This window comes from Mustelus asterias, chromosome 9 (assembly GCF_964213995.1).
Source record: "Mustelus asterias chromosome 9, sMusAst1.hap1.1, whole genome shotgun sequence".
In the NCBI taxonomy this organism is placed as follows: Eukaryota; Metazoa; Chordata; class Chondrichthyes; order Carcharhiniformes; family Triakidae; genus Mustelus; species Mustelus asterias.
In genome coordinates, this window is record NC_135809.1 from 122,393,746 (window position 1) to 122,413,099 (window position 19,354).

Below are 19,354 nucleotides of genomic sequence, written 5' to 3' on the forward strand. Positions count from 1 at the left end.
TGGCATAGTCAAATGGAAAGCTGCAGCGCTTAAATATTGAACACACTTATTCAGCCTGTTGAGCCAGATGACAAGATCGGAGTACATCTTCATTAAATGGGGATTGCACTTTCGACTCACACCATTTTCCTTGCTGAAATTATCAAATGGAGGGATCTGAATTTATGTCAGTCAGCAGGAGTTTATATTGCTAAGAAATAGCCAATGTTACCTTTCAAAAAGAACCGACCACAAATTATATTTGTACCACGCCTTTAACGTTGCGCAATATCCCAGGCAACGCTGGAGCGATATCCAACAAATATTGGACCACCTCCAGCCACATAAAGTGATAGTAGGAGAGGACACCAAAAATATAGTTTATTCAACGAGGAAAATAAGAAATTGGAGCAGAAATAGGCCATTCAGCTACTTGAGCCATTCAGTAAGATCTTGGCTGATTTTTGACCTGAATTGGAGGTTAAACTTAAATAAGTATTTGTAAATAAATAAGTATATTTTGGAACAAGGTGCAGTTCCCATATGTGTTCTGAGATGATCCATCTGTCTGTGGGCTCTAATGGTACTATGTATCTGCTTACACTTGTTCATTAGTACTACATTCAAACAGGTTACAGACTAGGTATGTTCTCCTAGGCATAGTTATTTTTTTATTCATGCATGGACTGTCGACATCACTGGCTGAGGGGTGGCACGGTGGCACAGTGGTTAGCACTGCTGCCTCGCAGCCCCGGGGACCCGGGTTCGATTCCCGGCTTGGGTCACTTCCTGTGTGGAATCTGCACGTTCTTCCCGTGTCTGCGTGGGTTTCCTCCCACAGTCCGAAAGGCATGCTGGTCCGAAAGGCATGCAGCGTTGGCCATGCTGAATTTTCCCTCAGTGCGCCCAAGCCAGCACTGGAATGTGGCGACGAGGGGATTTTGCGCAGTAGTTTCATTGCAGTGTTAATGTAAGTCTACTTGTGACACTAATAAAATAAACATTTATTTCCCATCCCTAATTGCTCTATGGTTGGCTAGGCAATTTTGGAGGGCATTTAAGAGTCAACCACATTGCTGTGGCTCTGGAGTCACATGTAGGCCAGACCAGGTAACGATGGCAGATTTCCATCCCTAAAAGACATTAGCGAACCAGATGGGTATGCTGTGACAGCTATTCTATATTCTGTGTTCCACAGGGACTTCATTATGAATGCCACACATGATTTTATTCTGGTAGTGCCTTAAACAACACCACATAAACATCCCCATAATGACTGGCGATAGCACAATGGACAATGAAGCAAAGCGAATGCCATTTCTTCATTGCCTAAGTTGTCAACCACTGCTTTGGATCCATCAAAAAGGGAACACCAGGGGTAAATTGGGAACTGGATTTTTAAAGAGTCCTCATTTAGCTGTTCTGAAGCAATCGTAAATTGCAAAACTGGTATGGATATGGTTTAATGAGGAAAGTAACTGTCACAGGACACATGCATCATAAGATTCATCTGCTTATTTGTCTTATTTATAATGCTGTCTTTGGGAGATGTCTTCTCGCAAGTATACAACTGAGAGAGTGTTTTTCATATCCCAATTAGCGAAGGAACTGTGCTGCCTCCAAGGAACTCAGTTTCAACTTCCATACTGCGTGTTTAATTCCTAACTCGACACCAAGCCCCAGACCATCCAAAATATCATTACTCTTGCCATATTCTTCCCTACATTATGCAGTGACTACACTTACCTCATTGGCTGTAGAGCGCTTTGAGACATGCTGAGGTCATGAACGGTGCTATAAGATTGCAACTTCTTTCTATATCTGATTTGATTTGATTTGATTTGATTTGATTTATTATTGTCACATGTATTAACATACAGTGAAAAGTATTGTTTCCTACGCGCTATACAAAACATACCGTTCATAGAGAAGAAAACGAGAGAGTGCAGAATGTAGTGTTACAGTTATAGCTAAGATGTAGAGAAAGATCAACTTAATGCAGGGTAGGTCCATTCAAAAGTCTGACAGCAGCAGGGAAGAAGCTGTTCTTGAGTCGGTTGGTATGTGACCTCAGACTTTTGTATCTTTTTCCCGAAGGAAGAAGGTGGAAGAATGTCCGGGGTGTGTGGGGTCCTTAATTACGCTGGCTGCTTTGCCGAGGCAGTGGGAAGTGTAGACAGAATCAATGGATGGGGGGCTGGTTTGCGTGATGGATTGGGCTAAATTCACGACCTTTTGTAGTTCCTTGCAGTCTTGGGCAGAGCAGGAGCCCATACCAAACTGTGATACAACCAGAAAGAATGCTTTGTATGGTGCATCTGTAAATCTGTAGACAAACTCCTGGCACCTTTCTGGGCTGTGGACAGGAAGCTAGAGAAAAGATTGCCATCTAATAAAAGGTTCCTGTCTTGCCTCTTCTCCAACCACCAGGCTTGTTCTCTGTTGCGGCTCTCCCTTTGTTTTATTTTACTGCTGTGGTCAGTTCACCTCTGAGCTTTTCCTTTGTGCTCCTTCTAATCACCAAATTCCCAGCCGTACACATTTTCCCGAGATTGCTGGCATGTTGAAATCCAGCCTCACTGCAACAGGGCTGGAAAATTTGCCTTGCACATTATTGCAAATAACTTAGGAAACATGTTGTTTAAGTGCAAGCTAACTTTGGTTACCAACCACACTTCTGACAGCATGGTTCTTGATGGGCGGCACGGTGGCACAGTGGTTAGTGCTGTTGCCTCACAGCGCCAGTGATCTGGGTTCAATTCTGGCCTTGGTGACTGTGTGGAGTTTGTACATTCTTCTCGTGTCTGTGTGGGTTTCTTCCGGGTGCTCCGGTTTCCTCCCACAGTCCAAAGATGTGTTGGTTATGTGGATTGGCCAAGAGAAATGGCCCCTTAGTGTCCCAAGATGTGTAGGTTAGGGGGATTAGCTCTGGGGAAATGTGTCGGGTTAGAGGGATTGGGTGGGGGTAAGGGCCTGGGTAAGATTACTCTGTCAGGGAGTCGGCGCAGACTCAATGGGCCGAATGGCCTCTTCTGCACTGTAGGGATTCTGTGATTCTGTGAGTAGAATAGAATCATAGAATCCCTACAGTGCAGAAGGAGGCCATTCAGCCCATTGAGTCTGTACTAACCACAATCCCACCCAGGCCGTATTCCTGTAACCCCATATATTTACCCTGCTAATCTGCCTGACACTAAGGGGCAATTTAGCACGGCCAATCCACCTAACCCACACATCTTTGGACTGTGGGAGGAAACCAGAGCACCCGGAGGAAACCCACGCGAGTAAGGGGAGAACGTACAAACTCCATACAGACAGTGACTTAGGCCGGGAAACGAACCCGGGTCCCTGGCGCTGTGAGGCAGCAATGCTAACCACTGTGCCATCTGTGTTACTTAGTTCCCATATAAACCAAGGTCAGTGAGCCAAAATACAAGTTTTCTCAAAATATGCAGACTTTTACACAAGATAAAGGTGCCACTGGCCAATATTTATTGATTATCCCAAATTGTCCTTGAGGAGATAGTGGTGAAATGCCTACATGATTATCACTGAGCATGCTGCAAGCTAGTTCACATGAAGGGACAGTTAAGCATCAATTACTTTGATATAAATCTGGAGGCACATATAGTTCAGACCAGAACAGGTAACAATGACAGACTTCCTTCTCTAGAGGATCTTGGTGAACCAGATGAGATTTTCTGAGAATCTGGCAGCTTCCGGGGAGTTGTGGAAACAGATGCGATAGTGACTTTTAAGAGCTGTCTGGTCAAATACATGAATAGGATGGAAATAGAGGGATATGGTCTGCGTAGAGATTTGGTTTCCTTACTTGAGAAAGGGCTGGAGGGGCTGCAGAGGAGATTCACTAGGTTGATTCCAGAGTTGAGAGGGTTGGCTTATGAGGAGAGACTGAGTAGACTGGGGCTATACTCATTGGAATTCAGAAGAATGAGAGGAGATCTTACAGAAACATATAAGATTATGAAGGGAATTAGATAAGATAGAAGCAGGGAAGTTGTTTCCACTGGCGGGTGAAACTAGAACTAGGGGGCATGGCCTCAAAATAAGGGGAAGCAGATTTAGCACTGAGTTGAGGAGGAACTTCTTCACACGAAGTGTTGTAAATCTGTGGAATTCCCTGCCCAGTGAAGCAGTTGAGGCTACCTCATTAAATGTTTTTAAGGCAAGGATAGACACATTTTTGAACAGTAAAGGAATTGAGGGTTATGGTGAGCGGGTGGGTCAGTGGAGCTGAGTCCACGAAAAGGTCAGCCGTGATTTTATTGAATGGCGGAGCAGGCTCGAAGGGCCAGATGGCCTACTCCTGCTCCTAGTTCTTATGTTCTTATGATTTAGTTCAGTCGGGCAGCATGGTTGGTGCAGGCTTGGAGGGCCGAAAGGCCTGTTCCTGTGCTGTAATTTTCTTTTTTCTTTGTTCTTTGTTCATGACCACCTTGTCTTTTTATTGCAGATTTTATTCGATTGAGTGTAAAATCCTCAATAGCTCTGGCAGGATTTGAATTAAAACCACTGGATTACTAATCCAGTCCTCTGGATGACTCAGCCAGCAATGTAACTCATCATGCTACCAGTGTGCCTGAGTAGTAATTGCCATTTACCAGCGTAAACAGCTTGACAGTGGGAGCCATTCATAGAGGGTTACCGCATGGAAACAGCCCTTCGGCTCAACTTGTCCATGCTGCCCTTTTTTTAACCCCTAAAATAATCCCCATTGCCTGCATTTGACCGAAATCCCATCTTACCCATGTAACTGTCTAAATGCTTTTTAAAAGACAAAATTGTACCCGCCTCTACTACTACCTCTGGTAGCTTGTTCCAGACACTCACTCCCTCTGTGTGAAGACATTGCCCCTCTGGACACTTTTGTATCTCTCCCCTCTCATCTTAAACCTATGCTCTCTAGTTGTAGACTCCCCGACCTTTGGGAAAAGATATTGACTATCCAGCTGATCTATGCCCCTCATTATTTTCATATTTGTATTCCTGTTTTAGGATCTATTGAAAGGCTGTTTAAGTGCATTGCATAATGTGTTTTGCAAATTTGTCATTTGGTGTATTGTTCCTTTATTTGCATAACTGTTGTTTCCAAGAATGAGAATTGTTCAACTCAGTTACTAAATTCTCTTTCTAAGGAGTATTGTTTCTTTCTGTTCTGTTGCAAATTTCCCATTCAAAAAAAGTGGTTATTTCCAGCCGGTTATTGGCGAATGAAAGAGGAAGTGCCTGGCAAAGAAAATGTAAACGCATGTTACATTAACAAATTTTAATCACTTTTTTTTATTCATTCGTGGGATTATGGGCATCACTGGCTGGCCAGCATTTATTGTAAGGAGTCTAACAACACCAGGTTAAAGTCCAACTGGTTTATTTGGTAGCAAACGGCGGCGTGGTAGCACAGTGGTTAGCACTGCTGCTTCACAGCTCCAGGGACCTGGGTTCGATTCCTGCCTTGGGTCACTGTCTGTGTGGAGTTTGCACATTCTCCTCGTGTCTGCATGGGTTTCCTCCGGGTGCTCCGGTTTCCTCCCACTGTCCAAAGATGTGCGGGTTAGGTTGATTGGCCATGCTAAAACTGTCCCTTAGTGTCCTGAGATGCGTAGGTTAGAGGGATTATTGGGTGGATATGGGGGTAGGGCCTGGGTGGGATTGTGGTCGGTGCAGACTCGATGGGCCAAATGGCCTCTTTCTGCACTGTACTGTTTCTATGATTTCTACGACTCAAATGCCACTAGCTTTCGGAGCGCTGCTCCTTCGTCAGGTGAGTGGGAGATCTGCTCATAAACAGCAAACAGGGCATATAAAGACACAAACTCAATTTACAGAATAATGAATAATGATTGGAATGCGAGTCTTTACAGCTAATCAAGTCTTAAAGATACAGACAGTGTGAGTGGAGAGAGCATTAGCACAGGTTAAAGAGATGTGTATTGTCTCCAGACAGGACAGCCAGTGAGACTTTGCAAGTCCAGGCAAGTTGTGGGGGTTACAGATAGTGTGACATGAACCCAAGATCCCGGTTGAGGCCGTCCTCATGTGTGCGGAACCTGGCTATCAATTTACTGCCCATCCCTATTTGCCCTTGAGAAGGTGGTGGTGAACTGAATGACTTGCCAGGCCATTTCAGAGGTAAGTTGAAAGTCAATTACATTGCTGTGGCTCTGGAGTCACCAGGTAGGAACAGCAGATTTCCTTCCCTGGAGAACATTAGTGAACCAGATGGATTTTTCCAACAGTTCACAATGGTTTCATGGTCATCCCTCTCTCCACTTGCATTGTTTGTACCTGTAAAGACTCACATTCCAACCACTATCCAACCACAAGACACTAATTGTGTCTTTGTCTACATACGCCTTGTTTGTGAAACCTACCTTGCCACTCACCTGATGAAGGAGCAGCGCTCCAAAAGCTCGTGATTCCAAATAAACCTGTTGGACATTAACCTGGTGTTGTGAAACTTCTCATGGTCATCAGTAGATTCTTAATTCCACATATATTTTCATTGAATTCAAGCCATTTGCTGTGGCAGGATTCAAACCCAGGATATTAGCTGAGTTTCAGGATTAATAGTCTAGCGATAATACCACTGGGCCATCACCTCGCCATGTGTTTATGTGAAAGTTTTTGAACATAGCAACAACAAAAACTTGAATTTTTATAGTGCCTTTAATGTGACAAAACATCTTAAGGGGCTTCACGTCAAATCAAATTTGATACCAAAGAGGAGAAAGAAAAGTGGAGATGTTGGTGCAGACTCGATGGGCTGAATGGCCTTCTTCTGCACTGTGATTCTATGAGGGAATTCCAGAACGTTGTGCCTACACAACTGAAGGAATGGCCACCAATGGTGGAGAAGGGAAAATCATTGATGCTCAAAAGGCCAGAGTTGGAGGGACACAGGGATCTCAGAGGGTGCTGAACTTGGAGTAGGTTATAGAGCTAATGAGGGGCGAAATGTGGGGGGGGGGGGAGTTCGAAAAGAAGGATAAGAATTTCGAAATCAAGGGAACTCAACTTTGCACGGGAATCGTAGTGGGGGTGGGGGCGGGGTCGGACCATGTAGAGATCTTTTGTCCTCAGGTGGGATTTTCCAGTTTTGGGGTGAGCACGGCTGAAATTCCCGTCCAATGAGTGACCATTATAAAGGCCATTTTTTTGCTCTTAGCAAAAAGTGCATGTTATGTGAACAAGCAACAAATAAATGACCACACTATAGACTTTTTGCCATTGCTTCATTTTTATGCATGCTATTATCTGTAAATGGTTACCGTCTATGAGAATAGAAACATAGAAGATAGGAGCAGGAGGAGGCCATTTGGCCCTTCGAGCCTCCTCCGCCATTTATTACGATCATGGCTGATCATCCAACTTTTTTTTCCAACTTTTTTTTGAATGCTTCAATGGGATTGGCTGTTTGAGCAGCTTGAGGACATTGCTTCAACTCCCGATGAGGAATACTCATTAAAGAACATTACAATCCACTGCACATTTTGAAGAGGTAAAGTTCCCACTACAGAGAGCACTGGATCACTCATTGAGGCCTTCCTCAAGGTCAGTGTGAGTGTCCTTGTTTCCCCACTCTGTGCAATATCCAGACCGATTATTCTAGGTGACAAAACATGGAAGACTGTACAATTGCTCAGGTTTTCAGGGAGATACTGAATAAATTTCTCAACCTTAAGTATATTCGCTTAAACAGAGCCTTTTGGTAGCAGTTGCAGAGCTATTTGGCAAATTATTTTAATCTTTTAAGTTTTATATTTCTTGGCTCGACTATAAAAACCTATATCCCAAACAGATGGGATCGGGAGTTCATTTGATAGCCTGGTAAAAAGCTGTTTCCTCCCAAGAAACATTCTTAGACTTATTTGCTTCTCCAAGTGTGGCCTGTGAACAGAAAAAAAATCTTTATCTCTTTCAACTACTTGCTTTTTTGCCCCAACTTTGGACCAGCAAAGTGATGGAAAATGTTGTTGATAGTGGTAACACTTGCTCAGCAATAACCCTGCTCGCTGATGCTCAGTTTGGGCTGTGCCAGGGTCACTCAGCTCCTGGCCTCATTAAAGCTGTGGTCCAACGATGGGCAAAGAGAGAAGCGAGAGTGACTGCCCTTGACACCAAAGCATCATTTGACCAAGCGTGCCATAAACGTGCTCACAGTTCAGTAGTTACTGTCTACAGGTCAGCCCCGAAGTCTTTCGATTGCTGGCCTGAGTGGAGCCAGCTGCTTTTAAATTGCCCGCTGCTCCTTCCCGATTGGGCGAGCCACCACTCGCCTAATAGGGGAGCTCATGTTCTATGAGGCCCATGGGGAGATGTACTGGTGAGGCCACCATAACATCCCCGCCCCTCAATTCCCTTTTTTCCTCAACTGAGGCCATCCCTGAATATCCTCACATGGACTGGGTCACCGGTTTTGAATGTTCTTTCTGTCCTGACAGAATCTTCTGGTTCTCTTGTTGGGATTCTACCCTTCCCGCCAGGTTTGGGAACAATAGACTTATCTGAAGCCTCCATCTCATTTACAATTCCATTGGGGCGATTCCTGTTGTTGTGTAAGGAATAGTTCTATATTCGAATAGAAATTGTGCTGGTTTGGTCTCTATGATACTGTAGATTGTTTCTTCATGTTTAAAAATTTACCGTACATAGAGTACGTAGGAGGGAAGGAACGGGGAGGGTGCAGAATGTAGTGTTACAGTCATAGCTAGGGTGTTGAGAGAGATCAACTTAATATATGGTAGGTCCATTCAAAAGTCTGTTGGCAGCAGGGAAGAAGTTGTTCTGGAGTCGGTTGATACGTGACCTCAGACTTTTGTATCTTTTTCTAAGACTCCCCCAATATTACTCTTCAGCTTAAAAATCTGCACTGCCCATTCAGCCAACGGATAATAGGCTGATAGCATGGTAAGTGGTGGAGTTCAGGCGATGTACATCCAGCCATTTGGAAAGCGTGTCGACCATAATTAGGAGTTAAAGTTTATTTATTGCAATGAAGTTAGTGTGAAAATCCCCAAGTTGCCTCACTCCGGTGCCTGTTCGGGTGCACTGAGGGAGAATTTAGCATGGCCAATGCACCTAACCAGTCTTTCGGACTGTGGGAGGAAACTGGAGCACCCGGAGGAAACCCATGCAGACACGGGGAAAACGTCCAGGCTCCGCACAGACACTGTCCCAAGCTGGGAATCGAACCCGGGTCCCTGCCGCTGTGAGGCAACAGTGCCAACCATTGTGCCAGGACTAGAAAATTGCAGCTATGAGGAAAAATTAGATAGGCTGGGGTTGTTCTCCGTGGAACATTGGAGGCTGAGGGGAGATTTGATGGAGATGTACAAAATTGTGAAGGGCCAGAGAGGTCAGTGACTGGGGGGAATAAATTTCAGGGATTGGTAGAAGAATTATAAGGGAGATGGGGATAAATAATTTCATCAGGAGGGTTTGTTGGAGTGTGGAACTCACTGCCTAAAAGAGCAGTAAGGCAGAAACCCACAACTCATTGAAAAGATGCCTGGATATGCACCACACATGTAACCTGCAGGGATATGGCCAAATGCTGCATAGTGTGGTTAAGCTGGGTGGCTCTTTTTGGCCAGCACAGACCTGATGGGCCAAGTGGTCACTTTCTGTGGCAAAACCCTCCATGATTCCATGATTCTGTTTCTTGCCCAATCATATAGTACTTTAATTCTTCCTTCCATCATGTTTCATGATTGATTTAAACGCAATCATTACTATTGACATCCTATTGCTTCATATTCAGTGGAAGCACTTGCGCACAGATACAGGAATTTTTTTCAGGCCATACTAATGATTTTAAAAAAGAAGCCCTTGCAATATGTCACAACAGCAGCTGCTGACTGCCTTGCCTCATTATCAGGCCACAGTGAAACAAATCAGACTAAAGTTGACAAGGCGAAAAAAAACCCTTTAATGATGATCCTTCTGGTACAAAAGCAACAGAAGCAGCTGTTCTCATTCTTTGAGTTGGCAATCATTTTCCCTTGACAATGTCACCTTTTACTCAGAGTGCAGATATTTGTGTCCTAGTTCAGAGGAATCAGCCATGAACTATGTGCATGGAAAGGAGATTCCCCAAATATATACACTTTCACCGGTCCCAATCCACAGATAGTCCTACTGGATGTCAAGGTCTTCAAATTCAGGAGAGCTCATTTTCGGCGCAGGTTCAATGGAGGATTGGGGAAGAAAAGGGGAATTGAATGATTTGATCTGATTCATTGTTATCACATGTATTGGGATGCAGTCAAAAGTATTGTTTCTTGCACGCTATACAGACAAAACATACTGTACATAGAGCACGTAGGAAAGGAGAGGATGCAGAATGTAGTGTTACAGTCATAGCTAGGGTGTTGAGAGAGATCAACTTAATATATGGTAGGTCCATTCAAAAGTCTGTTGGCAGCAGGGAAGAAACTATTCTTGATTCGGTTGAAATGCGACCTCAGACTTTTGTATATTTTTCTAAGACTCCCTTGATATTACTCCTCAGATCTAATAGTACAGCAGCCTGTGAGTGGTGTTAGAAGCAAACTCCCAGGGTGGTGAAGAAGACATTCAGCATGCTTGGTTTCATTGGTCACAACATTGAATACAGGAGTTGGGATGTCTTGTTGAAGTTGTACAAGACATTGGTAAGGCCACACTTGGAATACTGTGTACAGTTCTGGTCACCCTATTATTGAAAGGATGTTATTAAACTAGAAAGAGTACAGAAAAGATTTACTAGGATGCTACCAGGACTTAATAGTTTGCGTTATAAGGAGAGGCTGGATAGACTGGGATCTTTTTCCCTGGAGCATAGGAAGCTTAGGAGTGATCTTATAGAGGTCTATAAAATAATGAGGGGCATAGATAAGGTAGATAGTCAACATCTATTGTAGGGGAGTCTAACTAGAGGGCATAGCTTTAAATTAAGAGGGGAGAGATACAAAATGGTCCAGAGGGGCAATTTTTTCATTCAGAGGGTGGTGAGTGTCTGTAACGAGCTGCCACAGGTAGTAGTAGAGGCGGGTACAATTTTGTCTTTTAAAAAACATCTAGACAGTTACATGGGTAAGATGGTTATAGAGGGTGATGGGCCTAATGTGGGCAATTGGGACTAGTTTAGTGGTAAAAACAGGGCGGTATAGGCAAGTTGGGCCGAAGAGCCCGTTTCCATGCTGTAAACGTCTAGGACTCTATGACTCTATGACTTTAAGTGGGTCTGGCTGACAGCAATGAAGGGGTCAGGCCACATGAAAGTCAAGATCAGGTTGGACTGTAATTGTGGGTGCAGGAGAAGGTGGTCCCGGAACTTGGAATCAGAAGCACAGCGAACGGTAGTGGAGGAGCAACCTTGAACCTTGTAGTTTTGGTAGTTACTTTCCTTTGTTCTGGGCAATCCCAAGGACTGCTTCCCCTGAGTGCAGGGTACTTTTGTTGCCCTCTCAGGTGCAGTGAACGATCTGTGGCATTATTCTGATGTGGAGATACCGGCGTTGGACTGGGGTAAACACAGTAAGAGTTTTAACAACACCAGGTTAAAGTCCAACAGGTTTATTTGGTAGCAAATGCCATTAGCTTTCGGAGCGCTGCTCCTTCATCAGATGGAGTGGAAATCTGCAAATATCCACTCCATCTGACGAAGGAGCAGCGCTCCGAAAGCTAATGGCATTTGCTACCAAATAAACCTGTTGGACTTTAACCTGGTGTTATTAAAACTCTTACTGCATTATTCTGAACCAGAGCAGGGAAGCTCTCCCCAGTGTCTTGACCAATATTTATCATTAAATCAACATCATTAAAACAGATTATCTGGTCGATGTCATATTGCTGCTTGTTGGAGTTTGGCTGCTGTTATTTTCCTCATCACAATTGTGGCTACACTTAAGATGTGGCTGTAGGAGGTTCTGTGGTGCAGTGGTAGCATGCCTATTACTGGACCAGAAGCTTCAGATTCGAGTCCAAAGCCAGGACTTTTTGGACATGGAAGGAGCATTCAATGGGGCTCGATGGGCGGATAATCAGCTTGGAAATGCTTCCCCTCACCATTCCCAAAAGGGTAAAAATAAACAGCATGGCTTTGAAGATATGCAAAAAATAAAAGTGGCTATAAAGTGCTTTTGGATATCCGGAAGACACCATATCAATTTGCCTTCCTTTTTGTTGCTTGGATAAAAAAGAGACGTATCAAAATTACAGGAGATGAGCGAGACAAAATTTTTACAGCGGGTGGTGAATGTCTGAAAGGCGCTGCCTGGGAAGGTGGTGGGAGCAGGTACGATAGCTGCATTTAAGGGGCAACTAGACGAATACATGAATAGGATGGGAATGGAAGGATATGCACTCCGTAAGTGCATAGGGTTTTAATTTAGTCAGACATCATGATCGGCGCAGGCTTGTTCCTGTGCTGTACTGTTCTTTGTTCTTTGTTTTCATTTTGCATTTATCAGGACAGCTCACAAGAAATTACTAGCAGTAATGGGGAACAAATACTGCATGGGTCTCTTCCCAGGCAGTATAAATTGTTGTTCCCTTTTACTGTTGGCAATTTCTGGCAAGTTGTCCTGATGGGTGCAAGTTGAAAAACTTTAATAGCATTTGTCTTTTTTCAGCAGTACCCACGTTCTGACTTCTTTATTCCTTTTAGCACTGCTCTGCGTGAATCAAGAAGTGTTAGTTTGTAAAGATACCCGTTGCAAATTCAGGGTCTCAGCTTCCAGCAATGGCTGTTTCGAACTCCAGGTACCTGACTATTTAGATGACTCAAATGATTGGGATCAGTGTTCAATGTCACCTGTTGCGGGTGCCTGAATTCCTATTGTGCCACGTGGCCACAGGAGCAAGGACTTTGAGATTCCAGGGCCATTACTGTTTTTAAATCTGTTACTTTGAAAAGAGTGCAAAATATACTAAAAATGGATTAAAGGATGTGTAAAGAACCCAAACAAATTGTATGAATTTGCTTTAATATTAACATGTTATCTCCAGAACACATGTTTATTCACCTGAAGTTATTTTCTCTCGATTCTCCGGATTTTGTAGTTTGTAATAACTAATGATTCCTACCACATTTGGACCCCAGTTAGGGAAATCTGGAGCCTGAATGTTGAAAATCCCAAACCTGAGACCTCGACTATCTGGAAGGACAAGGGCAGCACACACCATCTTGACATGGAAATATATCAGCATTCCTTCAATGTTACAGGGTCAAAATCCTGGAACCCTCTCCTGAACAGCACCATGGGTCTCCTTACACAATACAGCCATAGATCCAAAGAAAAGTTACAGCACAAAAGAAGGCCTTTCAGTCCATCTTGTCCATGCCAGCCTGAGGACACCCAGGTGCCCTTTCTAATCCTACACTTAAGGCACAGATCCAGGTACTTTTTAAAAGAGTTTAGGGTCTCCACCATCAACTCGGACAATGAACTCCAGACACCCACCACCCTCTGCATAAAAAAGTTCTTCCTCATGTCCCCTCCACACCTTCCGCCATTGATCTTGAACCTATGTACCCTGGTTCTAGAATTCTTCACCAAGTGAAACAATTTTAAAGGTTAAAGTTTATTTATTAGTCACAAGTAGGCTTACATTAGCACTGCAATGAAGTTCCTGTGAAAATTCCCTGGTTGCCACACTCCAGCACCTGTTTGGGTACACTGAGGGAGAATTTAGCATGGCCAATGCACCTAATGTCTTTTGGATTGTGGGAGGAAATCAGGGCACCCGGAGGAAACCCACACAGTCACGGAGAGAACGTGCAAACTCCACACAGACAGTGACCCCAATCTGGGAATCGAACCCGGGTCCCTGGTGCTGTGAGGCAGCAGTGCTAACCACAGTGCCACCGTGCTGCCCCTTTTATCCTATTTTATCCTATCCACTCTATCTCTCCCCCTCATAATTTTGTACACTTCTATCAAGTCACCCCCTCAGCTTTCTTTGTTCCAAGGAAAATAACCCCTACCTAGCCATTCACTTTTCATGGCTAAACTTTACTAGCCCTGGAAACATTCTTGTAAACTTTCTCTGCACTCTCTCTGGAGCAATTACGTCCTTCCTGCAGCAGGGTGACCAGAACTGCACACAATACTCCAGTTGTGACTTCACCGGTGTTTTATACAGTTCCAACATTATCGCCGGAATTCTACTGCCTTGTCTGCCACGGAATCGGAGCGGGTGAGGGGTGGACAATGGAAACGTCCGTTGACCTTGGGTGGGAATTTCCGGTCTCGCTCGAGCGAGGCCATAAAATCCCACCCTACATCCTTATTTTTATATTCTATACCTCTGCCAATGAAGGAGAACATTTCCTATGCTTTCTTTACAACCTTGTCCACATGGACTGTAGTGGTTCAAAGCAGCGGCTCACCACCACCATCTCAAGAACAACTAGGGATGGGTAATAAATGCTGGCCATGCCAATGAGGCTAACACCCCATAAATGAATGAGTAAAACAGTAAGAGAGATTGAACAGGAACTGAGGCTGAAGAACAGACCATTCATAAAAGAACGACAAATGTTGCATTCCTGTGGAAATATCATTGACCAATAGAAATTTGGTGATGGAACCTCCCAATTGTTCTATTCAGCAGGGGACATGTAGGACATCCAGAGAAATAGTGTAGAACGTGTTTCTTCAACCATTTACACTATTTATCCAGGAAACATCTTATCTCCCTTTATGGGTCGGCACAGTGGTTAGCACTGCTGCCTCACAGCGCCAGGGATCCAGGTTCAATTTCCAACTTCAGTCACTGTCTGTGCTGAGTTTGCATGTTCTCCCTGTGTCTGCGTGGGTTTCCTCCGGGTGCTCTGGTTTTCTCCCGTAGTCTGAAAGACATGCTGGTTAGGTGCATTGGCCTTGCTAAATTCTCCCTCAGTGTACCTGAACAGGCACCGGAGTGAGGCGACAAGGGGATTTTCGCAGTAATTTCATTGCCGTGTTAATGCAAGCCTCCTTGTGACACTAATAAATGAACTTTAAAACTTTAGCTATGCCAGAAGCTCAGGAGAAGTCTTACAGAATTTCAGGGCCAACTTGCCTGAAACATTTCTCATCAGTGAGACGGTTGATCATTGTAAGAGATCATTGTGCGGTACCCACAAAGGACTGATATCATAGAATCCCTACAGCGCAGAAGAAGGCCATTCGGCCCATCGAGTCTGCACCAACCACAATCCCACCCAGGCCCTATCCCCGTAACCCCAGTATTTACCTTGCTAGTCCCCCTGACACTAAGGTGCAACTTAGCATAGCCAATCAACCTAACCCGCACATCTTTGGACTGTGGGACGAAACCGGAGCACCCGGATGAAACTCACGCAGACACGGGGAGAACGTGCAAACTCCACACAGGCAGTCATCCGAGGCTGGAATTGAACCCAGATCCGTGGTGCTGTGAGGCAGCAGTGTTAACCACTGTACCACCCATGATCAGTCATCAAGAAACTCAATGCTTCAATTCCTGTCAATATTGACCTGAACTTCTCCAGATAAAAACATCTGAGTAGTCTGCTGTCTTTCTCTACTGACCTAAAAATCAACAACATATTGATTCTTTAAAAAAAATTATGTGACAAGTGCCTACCATTAAGCTAATGCTGGCTGGGCTAATTATTGCTATGCATTCATTTTCCTTCATTGATCTGTATAACGCATCAGTTCAAGTAGAGATCATCCATTTGGCATAGCTAAATTCTGCTGCTACATCAGACACGTAAATTCTTCTCACAACTCTATTTATCATGGATGATGGCAGGGTAAGGGACAAGTTGTCACGGTAAGTGTAAATTTCATTTAACTTGCATTTAACAACAATAACTTTTGTCCTTACATATTGGCTTTAAGATAATAAAATACCAAGAGACATTGCAGGAGTGCGAGCAAACAGAATTCCACACTGAGTCACAGGCGGGGAGCCGATGGATAAAATTTTGTACGAAGTGGTTGATTTTCTGCATCGACTTAAAGAAGAAAACAGACACAAAGGCCAGAATTTTACCGTCCCGCCTGCCACGGGAACCGGAGCGGGTGAGGGGCGGTCCATGGAAAGGTCTGTTGACCTCGGGTGGGATTTTATGGTTTCGGGATGAGCGAGGCAGTTAACTCCCGCCCATTATGACAGCACTGCAGATCTTGGAAACTGAAGGCATGGTCATCAGTGGTGCAGCTGTCAAAATTGAGGGTATTTAGGAGGCCACAATTGGAGGATTGCACATATATTGGAGTGTTGGAGGAAGTCACATACATCAGGAGAAGTGAGGCCATGGAGGGATTTGAAAACGAGGATGTGGATTTTAAAGTTGGGATGTGTGCACTTAGAACCCCTTAGCCAGAATTTTACCGCCTCACCCGTCACGAGAATCGGAGCGGGCGAAGGGCGGACCATGGAAAGGGCCGTTGATCTTGGCGGGATTTTCAGTTTCGGGAGGAGAGAGGCCATAAAATCCTGCCCATTGAGTTCAATGGATGGTCAAAGATGGAAGGTTAGCCAAGCCAATATTGGAATAGTTTAGTGTGTAGATACCAAAAGCATGAATGAGGGTTTAAGCAGCAGATGGGCTGAGGAAAGGTGGGGGGGAGGTGGAGACAGGTGATCATAGAATCATAGAATCATACAGCACAGAAGAGGCGCTTTTGCCCATCAAGTCCACACCAACACATTAGAAACACCTGAGATCCCACCTAATCCCATCTGCCAGCACTTGGGCCATAGCCTTGAATGTTATGATGTGCCAAGTGCTCATCCAGGTACTTTTTAAAGGATTTGAGACATCCCGCCTCCACCACCCTCGCAAGCAGCACATTCCATTCCGTCATCACCCTTTGGATAAAAATGTTTTTCCTCACATCGCCCCTAATCCTTCCGTCCCTCACCTTGAAGCTATGTCCCCTCGTGACTGACCCTTCAGCTAAGTGGAACAGCTGCTCCTTATCCACTCTGTCCATGCCTCATAATCTTGTACACTTCGATCAGGTCGCCCCTCAGCCTTCTCTGCTCCAACGAAAACAACCCAAGCCTATCCAACTTCTCTTCATAACTTAAATGTTCCATCCCAGGCAGCATCCTGGTGAATCTCCTCTGCACCCCCTCCAGTGCAATCATATGTTACAGATGTGGAAATAGGTGGTATTTGTCATGGAGAGCATACAATGTTGTAAGCTGAGCTCAGAGTCAAATACGATGCTCAGGTTATGAGCAGTCTGTTTCAACTTGAAACAATGGCCAGGGCTGGTGACACAGTTGGTGACGCGTATGTTGGAGTTTTTGGTGTGAGCCAAAGATAATGGTCCTGGTCTACCCAATGCTTGATTAGAACAAAGTTGCATCTCAACTAGGATTAGATTGCCGACAAACAGGCTGACAACATATAGGCTGGGGAATAGGTAAGACAGCTGATGGGGAGAAGTAGAGTAGAGGATGGCCAGAGAGCAGGAGGACTCCAAAGCAATTACAATTACAATCACTACAGTGCAGAAGGAGGCCATTCGGCCTATCGCGCCTGCACTGACAACAATCCCACTCAGGTCCTATTCCCGTAACCTAATGTATTTTACCCTGTTAATCCCCCTGACATGAAGGGGCAATTTATCATGGCCAATCCACCTAACCCACACATTTTTGGACTGTGGGAGGAAACCGGAGCACCCAGAGGAAACCCACGCAGACATGGGGAGAATGCGCAAACTCCACACAGACAGTGACCCGAGGCGGGAATTGAACCCGGGTCCCTAGTGCTGTGTGGCAGCAGTGCCAACCACTGTGCCACCGTGCCGTAAAAACAATAGTAATGTTTCTATTTCACGTGAACACCTGTTTTGTTTGAAGCATTGCTAACTGTGCAATTTAATGTCCAGTGTTTCTAGATTCACCTTTACGATTCAACATAAGGAGACAAGTAGAGTTTTACCAGTTTGAATCTTTTTTTTAATACCTTCATTCAAATTCAATCACCCCCACGAATAGTTAATACTGTGTAAGATTGGACATCACATACACAATGAGCATACTGACGAGTTTGCATCCCATTTTCTGTTGTCCAACCTTTATCTGGTCAAAGAATTTGTGGAACATTTGGGAAGATGTGCATTTTCCTCTGCTGGACCATAAGTTGGCACTGCTCGATGCCAAAGCAGCTAACCATCACGTCTTTCGGACTGTGAGAGGAAACCCAGAGCACCTGGAGGAAACCCGCAGAGACACGGAGAGAACAAGCAGACTTTGCACAGACAGCGACCCAAGCCAGAAATTGAACTGGGACTCTGGCTAACCACTGTGCCACCGTGCCGTCCTCCAGCAGCCACCAGCAGCCCAGATATAGGAAAAAGTCAATCATCGCAACAGGCCTCGGAGATCACCTAGAAGACATGCCATTTCATCAATCTCTTCAGAAGTACATCTACATGTTCCTTGAATAATTTGGACTGCAAATTTCTAACAGCATGCCGTGGTAACTCATTCTGTCGGTCCATTATGCTTTGGGTGAGTAGGTGAGACCTCAGTTCACATGTATTTTCTCCAAAGCTCCTGCAGTTTAACTTGTGCTCTTTGGTATTTGAACTCTCCACCATTGTTATCAATTTATCAATTCCTTTCATAACCTTGCAGGTTTGATTAGGTCACCTTGGTCTCATGTTGAAAACAAGCCCAACTTCCTTAATCTCTCCTCATAACTAACATTCCAGATACCAGTGGTGTGAAGTATTTGATGTTAGTGCCTATATGGAATTCCACAGCCCAGTTTATTAATCAAGCCAGTAATCTTATTAAAATAAAGTGGATAACATTGCCACAAAAGAGCGGAAACATTTTACGCATTCATACTCTAATATCACAGAAAGCGATTCTACGCCATGAGGGGTTAAGCAGAACCAGCTTTTGCAACTGAATAGCTTTAAAAAAAACCCTATATAACTATAAATATAACTAAAATGCAACATTGCTTGTCCCTTTAGAGTAACAAATAATCAGATTATTTGAAAAAAAGACTCAATTGATCCACGCTCATTTGATGTATGGGCAAAGGTGACATCCAAAATAGCTAAGGTAAATTATTCTTTAATCATCTGTGTGGTCAGGACAAACAAAAGCAATGCAGCAATTCCTTCAAACCGCCAGAGCATTATTTAACCTTATCAACTGCTTAGCAAAGGGACACCAAAAAAAGTCTTCAATGGGCAAAGGTGACCTTATATGATGCCACAAGAGCCCATAATCGATTAACCTTTCCACGGCATTTAGAACAACATGATAAAGTACAAGAGATGCAGGGGTAGTTTGTATTTTGAAAGTATAGGCGGGATTTTATGGCCTTGCTCGTCCCGAAATCATAAAATCCCACCCGAGG